Source organism: Camelus ferus, chromosome 11 (assembly GCF_009834535.1).
Source record: "Camelus ferus isolate YT-003-E chromosome 11, BCGSAC_Cfer_1.0, whole genome shotgun sequence".
In the NCBI taxonomy this organism is placed as follows: domain Eukaryota; kingdom Metazoa; phylum Chordata; class Mammalia; order Artiodactyla; family Camelidae; genus Camelus; species Camelus ferus.
This window is the reverse complement of record NC_045706.1, coordinates 52,612,367-52,630,450: the sequence shown is the minus strand read 5'-3', so window position 1 is coordinate 52,630,450 and position 18,084 is coordinate 52,612,367. Positions and strand designations below refer to the sequence as shown.

Here is an 18,084-nt window from a genome sequence, read left to right as displayed (position 1 = left end):
TGATGATACTTCGGGGTGGGCAAAATGCTAGAAATTCTGCGTAGTGACAAGGCTGGGGTTTTTTCCCTGAATGTCTGAAGCTCTTTCTTTGACTCTTTATCACAGCGGTGCTTATAATGTGCAAAATAAACACATTTTCTTTTGGTTTTTTTGGTCAAAGGAAAAAAAAATTTTTGTACTGAAATCTGTGGTACTGAGGGTGTGGCAACTAAGACCCTAGGTGGTTAGTAAGATTGTAGGAAGTGAGGTATGGTTCTGCCTGAGTGCCTAGCTCCTTAAGGGCTGGCCTTATATCCTGAGGCATGAAGACTGCTTCCAAATAAGATCCCTCACATTAAGAGAAGTGCTAGGTGATAAGAGAGAGACTAGCATTTGTTTTTCTAAAAAGGAAAGTCATGACAAACTGCACATCTGAGATATTCCTGATCTAAATTACAAGCTGTTTTATGGGAACTGAGGAGCAAAAGCAGTTCCCACCAGGACCTATGCTGGAATCATTAAGAAAAAGTCATGACAGACAAACCCCATTTCCTGTTTTTGATATTGTTCCTGGATTTTTTTAGTGGCATTTGACCAAGTCCTCAAAATATTGTAGAGAATTAGTTAGGTGGCTAGTACTTGGCTGAAGAATTATATCCAAAGGGTATGGATTTAAGTATTTTTAACCTGCACTAATATATTCATTTCCACCTCTGGCTATTCAGAATACTATGAACCAGCAGAGGTCAGTCATAGTGCAATAAAGCTTTTTTATGTAGTGTTAACATCCTGTTGGACCAAGGTCATATTCAGGGTCAATTAAAACTCGGTGTGTCCTACAACAGAAAATCAGTCAATGCCTCATGTCTCACAACCTTTTAAAAAGTTGTTAGATTTGATGCTTTGATCGTGATGATGATGATGATGATGGCAATGGCAATGATGGTATTTTTTGTCAGAGTTATCTGAAATCAAAAGCTCCTGGGTCAAAATATACAGCTTCCTTGAATTATCTAAACAGAGTATAGAGTCTTATTTTCATAGTACACATCAATGTCCAGTCTGTTTTAGCCAATAATTGTTAACTTCAACAAGCTCACAAAACTTGTAAATGAGCTGGAGCTAATTTTGAAACAATTAGTCAAACTCTGTGAAAATTAGAAATACATGAATGTTATGTTGCTACACAAGAGTCATTCACCTAGCATGTATCATTGTGTTCATATCACTCCAGTTATCATCGAAACCACATTAGAAAGTCAATCTATTAACATGTGATGACATCATAAACAATTAGGTTATGGATGTCAATTAATTTCTATTTACACATAATGTAAATCTCATAATGTATGTAGTAACCAGGTAGGAAATAGAACATCACTTTTAATACCACAACATAATATATTCTATAAAAGTGATGGGAAAGTATCTTTTATTCCAATGAAGGGGGGACCTTTGGATTGATTCCTGAATTACTAAGCAAAATCAGCCAGCCATGTGGGGATGGGAGCAGACATTCCTAGGCAGATGGAAGGAGGGAAAAAGTTCTGCAGAGGGAATGAGCATCGTATACTCTAGGCACCAAAGATACCTTTCATAGCCGGGGTGGAGTGAAGGGGCTAGAGTGAATCTGGTTGAGGCTAAGAGGTATGCAAGGATCAGTTCACGGAGTGACTTGCAGTCCAACGACAAGAGGTTGGGTTTCAGTCTAAGCAAAGCGGGAAGCCATCAGAGAGTTTTAGGGAGGGAAGCAATATTACCTGATTTGGTCTTAAAATGGTCTCTCTTGGCTGTTGAAAGGATTATGGAGTGCTGATGAGTAAGAATAGAAGCAGGGAGACCGTTAGAAAATGAATGCATTAGTTTAGACAAGAAATGATGTTGGCTTGCGCTAGGGAGGAAGCTGAAAGATGAAGAGAAGCAGAGGCATTTGGGATGTATTGTGAAGGCAGAGCTAAGAGGATCTGAAGTTACAGACAAAGTGGAGTGTGAGGGAAAAGGCTGCTTCAAGTACAGTGCATCATTTGGGAGCTTGAGTGAATTTAGTGGGTGGTTGCGCTGGTAGATATATATTAAAAATATATACTGAGCATCTCCTGTGTGGAGGATACTTTTTTGGGGCAAGATATATTTTTCTAACTTCTAAAGTACTTTTATTACTAACAGATTGTGGATGCAAGTTACATAAAAATATAATTGTCATCAATATTTCTATTTTATTTCAAGCAAATATTCTAAGTAAGCATTTTCCCCCCTACCTCTCTCATTATCTTCGTTATTGTAACATAGATCAGGGGTCGGCAAAGGTTTTCTGAAAAGATCCAGATATTAAGTATTTTCGGCTTTGCGGTCTTTGTAAACTCTTGTTGCAACTACTCAACCCTGATGTTGTGGTGTGAAAACCACCATGGGCAGTATGTTAAGGAATGAATGTGGTTGTGTTTCAACAAAACTTTATTTAACAAGCAGTGGGACATGTTTGGTCTCTGGGTTATAGTTTTCTGACTCCTGACCGACTACAGATCCCTAAACAAGACAATCTAGAGTGAAAAAGAAGATCAGGCTATGAGTAAAGAAGCCAAATACTTATTAATTGACAGCGATGCACAGTGGAAACTGTAGTTTTTATTTAATTTTTCTCTCAGTGTTTTTTATTTTTTTATTTTATTTTTTAATGAGATATAGTTGATGTATAATGTTAGTTTCAGGTGTACAGCAAAGTGATTCTGTTATACATACACATACATACATATTTTCAGATTCTTTTCCATTATGTTATTACAAGAAATTGAATATAGTTCCCTGTGCTATACAGTAGGTCCTTGTTGTTTATCTGTTTTATATATATAGTAATGTGTATCTGTTACTCCCAAACTCCTAATTTATTCTCAGTATTATTTTCAATAGTCCTTCTCCTAGTTTCTTCAGGATCCTTCACTCCATGTAATCCTAAGACTAAATCACGGTACTTCGTTCTCTGCCACAATAGTAGGTCCTTACCCAGTCTGGACGAACTGAATAGTCTCTTCCCCATGGTCACAGGGATTGGGTTAGAGGTTGGTGCATGATCCAAGCAAGGCCAATTAGAATCTTCCCTGAACTTGATATGTGAATAGTAGGAGACAGTTTTCTTCATGGAGGGTCTGCTAAGAGAGGAGGCTGACGATCTGTAACTTACACTGGCTCTTTTGCCAGTCATTTGGTCAGTGCTTATGTTGAGAGCAACTCCAAGCAGAGATGAAGAGTCAAGAGTCATGGCAGCATTGTTGGGGAAGCTTAATCCAGCTATTTCTAAAGCCCCAGACATGCCAGGACTGCCTAGTTATGTGAACCAGCAAATTCCTTTTAAGCTTAAGCTAGTTTGAGTTGAATTTCAATCAGTTGCAGACAGAGGATTATAGACAAATATACTGCTTCACTGAATCTGGAAGGGGAAGACAATGAACATTTGAATTCCTTGAATTTGCCAAGCATAATACACACTAAATCTTGGTTAAACTTAAAATAGCTTTATGTTTAAGGTTGAGAGAACAGGGGCTCAGAGATAAGTGATTTGCCTGAAGTTACGTAAGTTTTTGGTAGAGTTATGATTTGACTGCTAGTATTTCTGACTCGAAGACCATGCTGCTTATATGGTACCATGTACTAAGGATGCATGGAAGTGAAATGGAAAAGTAATAAAATACAATATTTAGATTTCTCTCTATTTCTGATAAACTAGTTTCTTCTAGGGCTCCAAAACTCAAGGAGAGAATAAAGGTGATTCTTGAAACATCAGGAAGATAGCCGAGTACGTTTCTTAGTAGATGTACTCTATAACCTGTTAAGCCATCAGTTCTGGATGGACTTTTCCAAGCTGCTTTGAATCTCAAAATAGAATGTTTCTAGCCTAACTGTCCGCAGGCTAAAGCTGGAAAATGTTCCTTTTTTCCTCCTGCTTAGGGAGACCAGATTTCATATGTATGCAGGAAATGCGGTGCAAGGCAAACCGTTCATTTCCATATCGCTAAGTAGGCTGTGTGAGCTTGACAAGGAAGGGCAAGTAAGGGATATAAAATCACCATCAAAGATTCATGCTGAGGAAACTCTTCTTGAGAGCTATATGGAGACAGAAGTACGAGAGGGGCTTCTTTGTAGGTGGAAAGAGGTGATAATTAAACATAATTTGTAGAAGAAAATTAATAGTGATGGACTTGAATCCTTTATAGCAAATGTAAATTTCAAAGCAATTTTGTGTGGAGAAGTAAAAAGCTATAATATATGGCTGAGTGGTATATGCTGACAGTAATGGTCCTCTTGTGCAGTGAGTTATTAAAGACTTTCATCTCGTGGTTTTCAATAATGGAAAGGGAGGCAGTTTGGGGGCACTTTCTGAGATATGTCCCTTGTGTTGATTTAGCTTGTGAAACCAGTAGGTTATCTCAGCAGCTGTGTGGAAAAGGTTAAATTTGCTAAGGGTGTAAAAGATTAAAGTGTGAGAAGCATGCTAGTTTAGAAAAAATGTATTCTTTCTTCTCTGAGATGAACACATTATGACCTTGGGCAAGTCATTTAATCTCTGTGGGGCTTGATCTCTACATCTTGTCCAAGGATCTTATTCATGGCTTTTTCCAACTGCAGTAAGCCTGATTCCTTCATATGATAAAAATACTCTCGGGAATGAAGAAACCTCAGAGACATTTTGCTTGGAGTTATTTTTTCTCTCTCTCTTCCCTTATTTTTGAAACGGATTCCAGAATCAGCTTCAAGATGGCATCTCCTTCACTGAGCAAGATAAAGGGATAGTGAAGAATCAGAGCCATTTCACAAAGCTTGATGCTCAAGCTTTCACAAAGGTCTACAGAAGGAAAACTTGTATGGAAACCAATAGCTCAGCTGACCTGGGTCACTGTGCAGATGACTCTGGGTTTGCGGTGTGCTTGAATGGTCCTGGGTTTGAGGACTGGCCTATGAGGAAATGAGAAATGAGGTTGTGAAGGAAAGAAGAGATCATATACTGCATTTATTAAACTTATGAGGGGTTGAGTATAGGGGCTGAGTGTCAGTGTATCATGTTTATAACCTTAACCATTCATATTCTAGAGCAGAACTGAGCAGTCATCTCACACTAGTGTACGTGTCAAAACTGTGTAACTAATATTGACACATTATTGCTAACTGAAGTCCAGACTTTATTCAGATTTACTTAATTTTTACCGAATGTCTTTTCTCTGTTCCAGGGTCCATCTAGAATAGAACATGACCTTTGGTCAGGATGACTCGCTTAGGGCTCTTTAGACTATGACAAGTTCTCAAATATTTCTTACCTTTGATGACTGCGACACTTTAGAGGAATACTTGCTTGCGTATTGAGTAGCATGTTTCTCAATTTGGGTTTGTCTGATTTTTTTTTTCTCATGATTAAACTGGGCTTGCAGGTTCTTGGAAGACCACAGTGTTTACAAAGTGCTGGTCTTACCGCATTGTGTTAAGTGCACATGCCAGCTGTATGATTTCTCTCTGAAGATGTTAAATGTGATCATACGGCTGAGGTAGTGTTTGTCAAGTTTCTCCACTGTAAAGTCACTTCTTCCCCTTTTCCATACTGTATTATTTAGAGGGAAGTCAGTCCTTCCCACAATTAAGGGAGTGAGGAATTATGATCCACCTAATGGATGAGAGAGGAACTACATATATAGTTTTGAATTCTGGATGGGAGATTTGCCTAATCTTACTAATTAATTATTTTAATTATTTATTTACATCACTATAGACTCAGATATTTATGTTTTAGATTTATACTTTGTGTTACATTTTAATATATGTTATTTATTTTGTTATTCAAAGTTTCAGTTTTGGCCATTGGGAGTGCTCTCAGTTGGCTCCTGTGTCCCTCTGACACTACCGGATGCTCCAGGCTCATCCTGTCTGTCCTTGCCTCAGCCCTAGTTCCTTTTATTGGAGAATGGTGTTTGAGGGAAGGAGAAATGGGGAGTTAATTTTTAATGGATACAGAGTTTCAGTTTGGGAAGATGAAAAAAGTTCCAGAGATGACTGATGGTGATGGTTCCACAATAATGTAAATGTCCTCAGTTAATGCCACTGAACTATATACCTAAAATGGTTAAACTGGTACATTTTATGTTATGTATATTTTACCACAATTCAAATATAATTAATCTAAAAAACAAAAACAAACCTTCCAAGTTGTTTCTGAAATACTGCACCATTTCGCATTCCCATCAGGATGAATGAGTGTTTCTGTAGTTGCACATTCTTACCACCAAATTTAGTTTTCAGGCTTTGGTCTTTGTTTTCTGTTTTAGCTGTCCTGAGAGGTGTGTAGTGATGTCTCATTGTTGTTTTAAAAGTGGTTTTTTATTTTTGTTTTAATTTGCATTTCCCTCATGAGATATGATGTTGAGCATCATTTCATATGCTTCTTTGCCATCTGTATATCCCCTGTGCTGATGTGTTTGATATTTTGCCTTAAAATTTTTTTTGGTTGGTTGGTTTCTTATTGCTGAGTTTTAAGAATTCTTCGTACATTCCAGCTATAAGTCCTTCATCAGATCCTTGATTTGCAAGTATTTTCTAACAGTCTGTGGCTTTACATTCTCTTAACAGTGTATTTCAAAGAGCAAGATTTTAACTTTAATAATATCTAATGGCACCATGTTTTTCCTTTTGTGGATCATTCTTTGGTTATGACCTTTTAGATAGGAAAATCAAATAAATATCATACAGGTTTCCTTCTAGAAGTTTTATGGTTTTGCATTTAACACTTAGGTCTGTATTCACTTTTAGTTAATTTTTGTGTAAGTTGTGAAGCCTGTGTCTGTATGTAGAGACAGGTGTCCAGCTGTTTCAGTACTGTTCACTAGAAAGACTATTTTTTCTCTGTTGAATTGCCTTTGCATCTTTGCCAAAAGTCAAGTAACCATGTTTATATATCTCTGTTCTTTTCCACTGATGTCTGTGTTTATTCTTTCAACAAAACCTTAGTTTCTAACAGAAGAGTAAGACATATTATGCCTTGAAATTTGGTAATGTGATCCCTCCAGCTTTGTTCTTTTTGATTCATTAGGTAGCTATTCTAGGTCTTTGGCTTTTCTATATACATTTTAGAATTAATTATTGAAAAAAAAGCTTGCTGGGACTTTGGGGTTGCATTAACTCTATAGAACAAGTTGGGAAGAACTGACATCTTAACAATTTTGAGACTTCTAATGCATGAGTATGGAATATCTCTTCTTTTATTTGCATCTTTTTTGATTTATCAGTGTTTCATAGTTTTCTACATATAGATCCCCTACATTTAAAAAATGTATAGCTAAGTATTTCCTTTTTAGGTGCTATTGTACATGGTACTAAATTATTTAAAATTCCAAGTGTTTGCTTATATATAGTAAAGTAATTGATTTTTGCATACTGATCTTGTGTCATATAACTGTGGTATACTCACTAATTCCAAGAGTTTGTTTTTTTATAGAATCATTGAGTTTTTCTACATACACATCCAGAAATAAAGACAGCTTTATTTCTTCCTTTTCAGGCTGTATAACTTTTATTATTTTCTTATTGAACTAGCTAGGATTTGCATTATAATGTTGAATATATGTAGTAAAAGAGGGTATCTTTGTTTTGTTCCAAAACTCAGGAGGAAGGTCTTATACTGTTAGCTATAGAGGTTCTTTAATATAGGCTTTTACTGGTTAAGGAAATTCCCTTTATTCTAGTTTTTAAAAATCCTAAATGGGTATTGAATTTTATTAAACTTCTACATCTGTTGATATGAGAATATGATTTTTCTTATTCAGTCTATTAACAGTGAATCACACTGATTGATTTGTGATACCAAATTATCTTTGACTGCCTGGAATGAACCCCTCTGAGTAGGGCTGTATTATCCTTTTCATATGATGCTGGAGTCAATTTATTCATATTTTGTTAAGTCTTTTGTCTGTTTATGAGATAAATGTATCAGCCTGTAGTTTCCTTTCTTGTGGTGTCTTTACAGGATATTTGTATTAGGGTAATGCTGGCTTCTTAAAATGAGTTGGGATGTGTTCCTGCCTGTCATGAAAAAATTTTTTTGAAGATACTGTGGAGAATTGGTATAGTTTGGTAGAATTCACTGGTAAAATCAGCTGGACCCAGTGATTTCATTTTGGAAGACTGTAAATGATGAGCTCAGTTTCTTTAACAGTTATGGTACTATTCATATCTATTTCTCCTTAAGTGAGATATGGTAATTTTTGTAATTTAAGACAGTGGTCCATTTCATCTAAGTTATCAAATTTGTGGGTGTAGAGTTGTTCATAGTACTTCTTTTTTACCCTTTTAATGTCCTTGAGAGTAGCAGTAATGACCCCCTCTTCTCTCATTCCTGATAATTGTAATTTATATCTCTTTTTCTTTTTCAGGTTTAGCCTGCCTAGAGGCTTATAATTTTTTTAAAAAATCTTTTCAAAGTGCGTTTTAGTCTTATTTTCTGTTTCCCTAACTTTTCTTGATTTCTCCTCTAGTTTTTATCATTTCTTTCCCCTGCTTGCCTTAGGTTCAGTGTGTTCTTCTTACTGTAGTTTCCTTAGTTGGGTATTTAGGTTATTAACTTCAAGTTCACATATTAGAAAAGAAGAAAGATTTAATGTTACACGTCTCCCTCTAAGCACATTTTGATGTTATTTTAAAGTATTTTTAAATTGCCTTGAAATTTATTTGACCTAGAGATCATTTAGAAGTGTGTTGTTTAATATCCAAATGTTTGGACCTTTTGCAGCTATCCTTTTGTTACCGATTTCTAGTTTAATTCTGTGGTAATCTGAAACCATACTTTGCATGCTTTCTATTCTTTTAAAAACGTTAAGGTGTATGTGATGGCCCAGTATATCATCTATTTTGGTGACTCTTCCATCTGTGCTTGAGAAGAATGTGTATTCTATTGTGGTTCAATGGAGTATTCTATTTACGTCAGTTTGACCAAGTTGGTTTGTAATGTTGTTCAGGTCACTTCTGTCTTTACTAATTTTTGGCCTGCCTAGTCTATCAATTACTAATAATTGTGTTGAAATCTCCACATATAATAGGAGACTAAACTATTCTCCTTTCTATTCTATTAATTATTGTCTCATATATTTTGATGCCCTTTTATTAGGTACATACATGTTTATGATTTTTTTATATGTTCCTGTAGAACTCACCTCCTTCTCTATGTAATAAATAGTCTTTATCCCTGATAATCTTTCCTCTTCTGAAATCTGCTTTATTTGAAATTCATATAGTTATGCCTGCTTAATTTTGACTTATGTTAGCATGTTAAATTATTTACCATTCTTTTACTGTAGTCAGGGTCTTTATATTTAAAGTAGCTTTCTTTTAAATGGCATGTAATTATGTTTCTTTCTCTGGTCTGACAGTCTCAGACTTTTAATTGTGGTGTTTAGACCATTTACAGTGAGAGTGATTATTCCTACAGTTGGATTAAAACCTGCTATCTTTTTATCTGTTTTCTACATATTACATTTGTTCTTTGCACCTCCTGTTTGTTTTCTTTGGTCTTAATTGAGCATGTTTATCTTTTATCTCCTCTTGGTGTATCATTTATATTCCTTCTTATAATATTTTTAGTGATTTCCTTAGGGTTCACAATAGAGTAAAAACAATCTAAATCAACTTCCAAGTAACACTATACCACTTTATGTATACTGCAGGGCCCTTATAACAGTATTTCCAATTCCTTCAACTTTCCCTTGTGAAATTTCTGAAATATCTTATTCTTTGATATTGTTCTTTTTTTTTTCTGTTTGTGCTTCAATTTGGAAGTTTTTATTGCTCTATTGTCAAGTTTATTAATTCTTTCCTTGACTATGTCAAGTCAGCATATGAGCCTTAAGTCTGTGTTTTTGATTTCTAACATTTTCTGTTGAATTTTGTTATAATTTCCACAACTCCCCTGACATCCATTTGATTGTACATGCAGTTTTTCATTAGAAGCATTAACCATGATTACATGCTTACTTTAAATTCCTGAAATTCGTTACTTGTTAATTCACATATCTGAATGTGGTTTTGATGACTGCTTTGTCTCCCCAAACTGTCTTTTCTTGCCATTTGTATGCCTTTTAATTTTTTTATTAAAGGTTGACATGTTGTATCAATAGGAGCTACTGAGGTAATAGACCTTTTGTGGGCAGGATTTATGTTAATCTGGATATGTGTTGGGCTGTCTCTCATGTTTTCTGTAGCTATAGATAGTGAGACTCCAAATTCCTCTAGCATCATTATTTTTATTTCCTCTCTTAGCTTTAAGGCTTTTCTTTGTACTACTTCTCAGAGGGGTCTGTGTTGATAGCTTTTCTGTTGCAAGTCTCTGCTATACTGAGGGTTTGTTGACGGGGTAGCTGAGTGCGGAGGAGGGAAGAAATCTCAGTCTTAGTGGAGCTCTGTCTCAGGTGGGCTCAGAACTGTTTCTGTCCCTCTTCAGGGCATATAGCTCCCCCCATCTTTCTTGTACCCAGTTCCCGGTACATTTCCTTGAAGTTCTGTCCCCTATTAACTTTTTCTTTTCCCCCCTTAGGTGGAATACAAATGGTAGAAGGCCTACAAGAGGAAGGAGAGCTCTTTCCCCAAGTGAGGTAAGGTTTTTTAAGTACTGCTGTGTGGCACAGTATAATCTAGTCTATGTATCTGTTATCTATCAATGTAGTGGTGAGGAGGAGGTGGCAGCGGTTAGTGTCCTTGTCTCTCTCTCTCTCTATGTAGCTGTGTATCTCTGTAATGGAGGAGGAAGCTTGTCAAGATCCTACTGGAGCACACCTCTTATGGATTTTTCATATTCTGTAAGTGTCATCTAAAGCATTTGCAGCCCTTCTTAAGCGAGAGGAAGGAAAATGTGTTGTGGGTATAACGTATGATGATCAATCCCGTTGTTACCATCACTCATAGGGGAGATGCAGAAATCATAAGATATGAGTTATCCCTCACTCCATCATTCACAGACATGTCATCCCAGCATTCAGGCAAGATACACATACCAGGAATGGTGAAGAACAGTATGTTGTCCCAGTAACTCGGATATTATTTCCTGATAAAATGGCAGGATGAGGGAAGCAATGGAAGCCTGTGGAATAAAATTACTGTGCCACCAAATGCAATCTTCATATTTATTTGGATAAAAATTCTCCCAGTGTTTTGGGTGTCTAGTAGTTACAACAGAGTCCCTAATCACATCTATCTGAACATGAAATTGGCAGATTCAGGAAATGGGTCTCTGGGTTAGTCCTTGCTTGCATGATTTAGGGAACCACAAGACACTGCACACTTCTGTGAGCAATGACCCTAAAAACATAGCTTCAACTTTTTAACCCTGATCCCATTCTTCACCTTTCAGCACAAACATACATCTCATAACACGACTGGTGTTAATTTGTATGCACAATGGCCGATTCCTGGATTTGGCATCAAGAGCCTCATTTAAGTGTTTTCCCATATTGCAACTTTGGTATGATTTTCACAGCTCCAAATACACAGTCAATGCCTGTCTTTCTATGATATATCACCCCCAAAGTTGCACTTCTACAGGAATTGTGAGGCTGTGCTATTACAATCCTGTAAGCTATATGTAAAGAAATCCAGTGATACTTCCTGTTCCATTTATTTTTCTCCCCAGCAACATGTAGCTCTTTAGAGATTGTTGTTAAAATATTAAACATATTTCAAACTGTCTTACACTTACCAGTCCTGTTATACGTCATCCTTGCAAAGCAGCACGGGAACTTAGAGAAAAAAATTAGAAGACCACTCCAGGAAGGTTTTCCGCATGGACTCTTGTTTGTAGCAAATTCATCTTTCACCCTTAGTGAGACTATTAGAACTGCACGGGTACCTCAAGGACTGTTAGGATGATTAAAAGTCACATTTAATAGTTGCTCCAGTAGCATCTTGACAAACATTTTAATTTTATATTTCTCAAGTAAGCCAATAAAACAGCATGATCTAAAAATTCTTAAATATATTAATAAAAATTTTAACATGCAAGTATTACTTATGCTGTTTTGAGTTAATTACATAATAATATTGCCTTGTGTACACCTTAATCAGATTAAACATTGATCAGTGCACTTTCCCACTGATATTTCATTAACACACAATAAGTGTCTTATATCTACATGTAACTAACTAAATTAATTAAAGAGTCTGTCTGGAAATGAAAAGTTATGGAAAGATGTACAAAGCAAGCCCTTTTACACATAAACAGGATTGGAAAACTCAGCCTATGAATTAAAGCAGGGAAGAGAAATTAAACTCTGCCTATCTTAAGGGTTTAAAGTAATTAGATCTATGAATAAACATCAGTTTTTTTTTCCATTGGGTTTCAGACTAATATCAGTTAGACTAGGTTCATCTATCACTCTGTATTAAGGAAGAGGTTATGAAATATTACAGTTATTCCTGAGGATTATGGTCTTTGTTTATTTCAAAAAGAACCTCGGTTTTAAACAGCATGGAAGATTTCTTAGCATGTGATGAAGGCTGTTTAAGAGCTGTTTCATCTGGGAGATGCTGTAATTTTCCCATGATCTGGAAAATAATTCATGGCACTTTTTATGTTGTCATTAACTGTCACGTCTCTTGAGTTAAATATGAGCCCTGTCACTTGGAAGTCAGAAAGCGGCTCCTAAATTTCTCAATTTCATTAGCAATTGATTCAAATCATTTCCCGAAAATAGTCTGAATTGACATATGAATTGTAGTGGTTCCTCAGCTTGGTGATTAATTAATCAAGCCATCAGGTTCACATTAAACTATTTATCAATCTTACGATTTCCTGCTTTTCAGAAAAAATTAAAAAGCACTCTAATGATATTTTATGAGTTTTGAGAAAAATTAAAATGGGAGTAAAAATGTAATCTGTCCTTCCTAATTCCTGAAGCCCCATGATGTCAGTTTCTCTAAGCCAAGACAGTAAAAGGAGGCAATGGGACTGGAGTCTGTCCCTCACAGAAAGAATTTCTACAGGCCTGGTTCTTCACCTGTAAAATAAGGAAATTGGACTAACAATTTCTCGTTTTTCTCTCACTTTCAAAATTATGTTAATCTGATTGTTATGGTTACTTTTATTATTTTGATGTGTGCCATCGTCTTTACATTAAAAACAAAACGTGGGGTTATTGATAGAGCTTCAAAGACTCTACGTTAAAATTGTAACTGATGTTTTTGGAGCAGCTATGGACACCGTTCTGCAATTTGCATTTGAAACACAGTTTTCCAATCAGGGCCACATTAGTATGAGTCTTTTCTAATGGGCTCCTAGAACCACAGTCAGTTGCTTTAGCCCAGAATGACAGTATCAACCTTTCCATGACTGGGCCACAGCAAAAGCTGTTTGTTTGTTTGCTGAGAAAACTGCTGGCAGAACATCAAGGGTATGCCTATTTAATTTCATGCAAACTTTGCTGAGTTCAGTTAATAGCCAGCTCTTTTCATAATAAATGGCCAACCAACTGAATTCAGCCCCCTTTCTTTCAAATTTGCAGTGTGTATAACTATAAAACGAATGCTTCGTTCTACACAAATCCCTCTGGTATTATTTACAGAAAGCTGGAGTCCCTCCTAAAGCTAACTGCGTTTGAAGTGCTGGGCCGCCTCTGGCATCCTAGGACAGAGAGCGCAAACCACCCAAGAACCACCCTCCATGCACACGGCAGTTGGGGGACACAGGTGGGTTTTCATGGCTCACCTCGTCAATCACGCCTTCTCAGGAGGGTCGGGAGATTCACAGAAATGGCATCCTTTTCCACCATTTCTTCCCATCCTCAGGGCCGGCTGTGGCTGGTCCCCCTGCACAGCATGAACTGCAGAGAACCACAGAACCCACCTCAAAGAGGGATTTCCCTGGAGGCTGGGTGAGGCAGCTCTATCCTTTGAAGGCAGGGAACATGCCTAGGGAAATGTGGGGTCTCACCTTGGACCATACAGCACTGGGAATCCTCCATCTCTATCCCTGCCACAGACACATATGCATTTTATGGACAAGGAGAATAAGAGCCAGAAAAAATAAGTAACTTGCCCAAGAATGAAACTTTTTGGAAAGCTATAGCCCAGAGGAGAAAGGGGGTAAAACGGAAAAAGGCTGAGAGACCCACAGCTCCACCAAGGACCTCCATACAAAGTGAGAAGGACTAATACCATGTATCACTTACATGTGGAATCAAAACAAATGGACTTAATTACAGAGCAGACATAGAAAACAAGCTTATGGTTACTGGAGGGGAAGGGAGGGGGAGGGCTAAAGGGCTAAATTAGAAATTTGGAATTAACAGATACACACTACTACATATAAAATAAACAACAAGGAACTGTATTGCACAGGGAACTATATTCAGTATCTTGTAATAACCTATTATGGAAAAGAATATTAAAAATATATATGTAAACAAACATAACTGAATCACTTTGCTATACCTGAAACACTGTAAATCAACTATACGTCAATAAAAACAAAAGAATTTATCTCCAAACAAGGTTATTTGTAGAACCACTGAGATGCATGACAGAACTGGGGAAAAAAATAAAGTTCATCACACAACACTAAACTTGTGTTCCATCGTGGAAAAATATTGTCCATAACCCCTATTTTATCAATTACTGTTTATCTTTTGGGTGGCACAAAGATTTTTTTTTTTTGCAAATAGTTCATTGGTTTGGCATAAACATTTAAAAATATGACAGTTTTTATAACCCTGTTTCAGTTTCGGTCCTTCCCCATCCCTCCCACCCCCCATACACCAGAAACCTCAAGAATGCAGAGAAGCCCAGGGCTCTTTCGTTCGACCTCACGTTTGCGCTGGCCATCCTTCGTTTTAGTCTCCATGATGCCAGAGTCCCAACCTGGGGGAAGACAAAGCCACCTATTAAAGGAAAATAACGTGAGAGGACGGTACAAACAGCAAATGAACCGCCTAAGGAAGCCCTATGACACCTTTGGTCCATTGCCAAAGGATGCCACCAATTATATTAATTAAGAGGAGGAAAAATCCCTCACCTCTACATCAATATCCCTCTCCCGCTATCTTGTGATAATTTCACTTGTAACGTATAACTCTCCCAGGCGTTTTCTGGAACATGCCCTGCTTTCAAACTCGTGGGCTAGCACCATGAGGACGGAAAGGAATTGCATTTGCAAATGTCAGCCTACCTCATCCATCTCCCCTCATTCAAACAATACGCATTTGAGGTTCAGCAGTTGGAGTTATATATTTTTCCTTAATGTTGTTGTAAGGTAATGGTTCTCTTATCTGAAATTCATCAGCCTGCTATAAATTTAAACTCCATTACTGCCAATAGAGAAAAGCTAAGCACCAAACCACTTTCAATAAATTTGCACTTATGCAATTGAACTGATACGGCCTCAGAGGAAAAGGTGAAACTCGTCTTGAGATATTTAAGTTAGTCTGAGTCACAGCTTCGTCTGGTGTTAAATTGGATCCATCGAGAAAGGTAGGGTAGCACTCATCAGCCCTGAGTTATAAGAAGAGATTTTAGGCTGAAAAAAACTCAGTCTCCAGCATTCATTATTAGATGGTTTAATAATGGCTGGCTCTGTTACTTGGGCACACCTAAAATGCTACCAATGCAGACCCTGATGGATGAATATTTCTATGAACAACACTAATCAGGCTTGGGCCAGCCTGAGTCCTGGAGATTTGCCATGGTCCAATCACAAAGCTGTAAGTGAGGACGTCTATACACTTCAAGCAAAGAGGGTAGTTACAGACACTTGGACCTGGCTTCAGGATGTAGGGGTAGCACCACTGTTAGTCTGCACACCCAGCGGGGACACAGCAGGTGTTATTTACCACCTGCTATTTCTGATGAGGAAGCTGAGGCTCAGATACGTGACGTGGCCATCTCTACTGGGGGTGTGGAATCAGGGACCTGATGTCATGTCTTCGTGGCTCTGTGTTTTTGGCCATGGAAGATCAAGAACACACCCAATTCAGCAAACTCAAAAGGCTGCCAGGATCTCTTGGCGAAGGACATCTTGATCAGGAGGCCAGAGGAATAAGCTGAGCTACCCAAAGAGTCACTGCTGTAGCTTCCTTACAAAGGAGGCCTCCAGAAGCTGACCTTCTGAAGCAGTTCAGCTTGGGCAGAGGGGTCTGCTGGCCAGTCACAGTGGATAGTTTCATAGGCAGAGAACAACATGACCGGGCAAGAGCTTCCAGGCTATTAGAAACTGGGGACTTAGAAATTTAAGATGAGTTCCATTTATGGTTGGGAAAAAGCATCTCTCTGTAGACTTGAGGATGGGAAGTTTAGCTCCCAGGACGTAATGAGCACGCTACAAGTTGTGGGGCTGAGCTGTCACACACACATGCACACAGCCACAACCCTCCCCAGTCCCTTCGCCCATCCTGCCCTCCATGCCCATTCTATGGCCAGAACTGGCATCACATACCAGTCGCAAGAACTGAACAGCATTTGCACTTAATTGGACAATATACATTATTCATGAGCCTCGAGTCTGTGATGATTTTGGCATTCACTGTGGTGGGGGGGAATGGGGCATTAGCTTTCTTGGTACAAAACATTCCATGTTAAACTTCATTTGCAACCCGCTTTTCAATGTGAGGAATTAGAAATGCTTTTAAGCAAAGTTAGAAAGTATGAAATAGCTAGAAAACAAGCAGCGGCAACTTCTAAAGATTGCAAATAAAGGAGGAAAGCTGAGTTTCAGATGTCTCAATACTTAGAGCTCCGAGCTCCAAGTATAGGAGAGGGAGACTCAGCCTAAAATTCAGGCAGGTTAATAAAGATTGAAATGATAATAATGATAAATGTTTATATGCATATACATAGACTTATGTGTGTATATATCATAGATATTATATATAAACATGTATATTTTATATTTGAATATATATGTGCATATATATTGCACATAGATACACACACACATATATTCACATTTGTTTCAAACCAGTAGATGAGTTGTGGAGTTTTTTTCTATTGTTATTTTTCCAAAATAAAAGGCATCATCTCCTGAGAGATAAAGAGGCCTACTTTAGGGCTGTATTATGCCCTTTTCCATTCCATTCAGAATGAAAACTTCAAAACCTATCAGAAGCTTTTGTAGACGGGTTGAATCCACCCAAGCATGTCTAGAGTCTCAAAATTGAGATCATCTACATCAGTCCCTTCATTTTGCGAATGAAGAAACTAAGGCACAGTGAAGGGTCCAGGATCCCTAGTGCTCATGGGATGACCAGGGAAGAAAATTGGGCTTTCTTGGCAATTTTCATTCCCTATGTCCCTCACATGATCACAGCCCCCAGGAAAGCCTTTTACTCAGAGGCTTTGAAGTCAAAACACATCTTACGCAGATACTACAGGATCGTGGGCAATACTGTTCATCTCACTACGTCTTAATTCTTCAGTCATAAATGGAGATAAACTCTGGAGGTTAACTGTTAGGTTTAGAGGTGGTAACTACAGGGAAAGCCCTTAGGACCATGCCCAGCATACACCAGCCCTCCGGGAACATTCACTGGGATTGTCCTGTTGTTTATTATAAAGTCTGAACATATAGCCCACCTAGACATTCTCCCTCTTGCTTGCTAGTTTTCCCCCACTGGTGACATGAGTCTAGTTTTCTCAGCTAGACATGGGAGTTCCTTGGATCAGTCATCTTGTAGTCACACTTAGCATTCTCCACGCCCGGCCTTAATTCAGCTAGCAGGTGCTCAATAATGATAAAAATTGTGTTTTACATGGTGGCCAGTTAATAACGTGCAGTCTTTTCACGTGTCCCTGTGACGATGGCGTACCTGCCATCAGAAATCAGTGCTGATTCTACACTTTATTACTGCAGAAAAATCCCATTAACAGGAGCACTGACAAGCAAAGGTCCCCTCTTTGTCTCAGTTAATGCTCACAAGGAGCCAGGCAGGCAGATACCACCACCCTCGTTTAATAGGGTGAGTTTTGGGGAAGAGGGAGCAATGTGACTGAAGTCCAGCAGCAAAGGGATGGGCCTGGAAAGAATCTCAGGTTTCCCATCCTCCATGGATGCCCCGCCTCTCAGTGTAGACTCACTGTCTATTGCTGTGGGGTGAACACAAG

At 38.0% G+C, this 18,084-nt stretch overlaps 1 protein-coding gene and 1 long non-coding RNA gene across 2 annotated transcripts in view; one reads left to right on the top strand and one right to left on the bottom strand.

The window, feature by feature from the left end:
• Positions 1–13,690, top strand: part of LOC116667311 — a 48,639-nt gene extending 34,949 nt beyond the window's left edge. Inside the window, exons 2-3 of the long non-coding RNA XR_004324201.1 lie at positions 10,538–10,595; positions 13,557–13,690. This is a non-coding gene — a long non-coding RNA (uncharacterized LOC116667311). The remainder of the gene's footprint in view (positions 1–10,537; positions 10,596–13,556) is intronic.
• Positions 12,480–18,084, bottom strand: part of LRMDA (leucine rich melanocyte differentiation associated) — a 1,095,017-nt gene continuing 1,089,412 nt past the window's right edge. The window contains exons 9-10 of the transcript XR_004324173.1: positions 14,756–14,850; positions 12,480–13,814 (exon numbers count right to left, since the gene is read on the bottom strand). The gene's annotated coding sequence lies outside the window, so the exon portion shown is untranslated. The remainder of the gene's footprint in view (positions 13,815–14,755; positions 14,851–18,084) is intronic.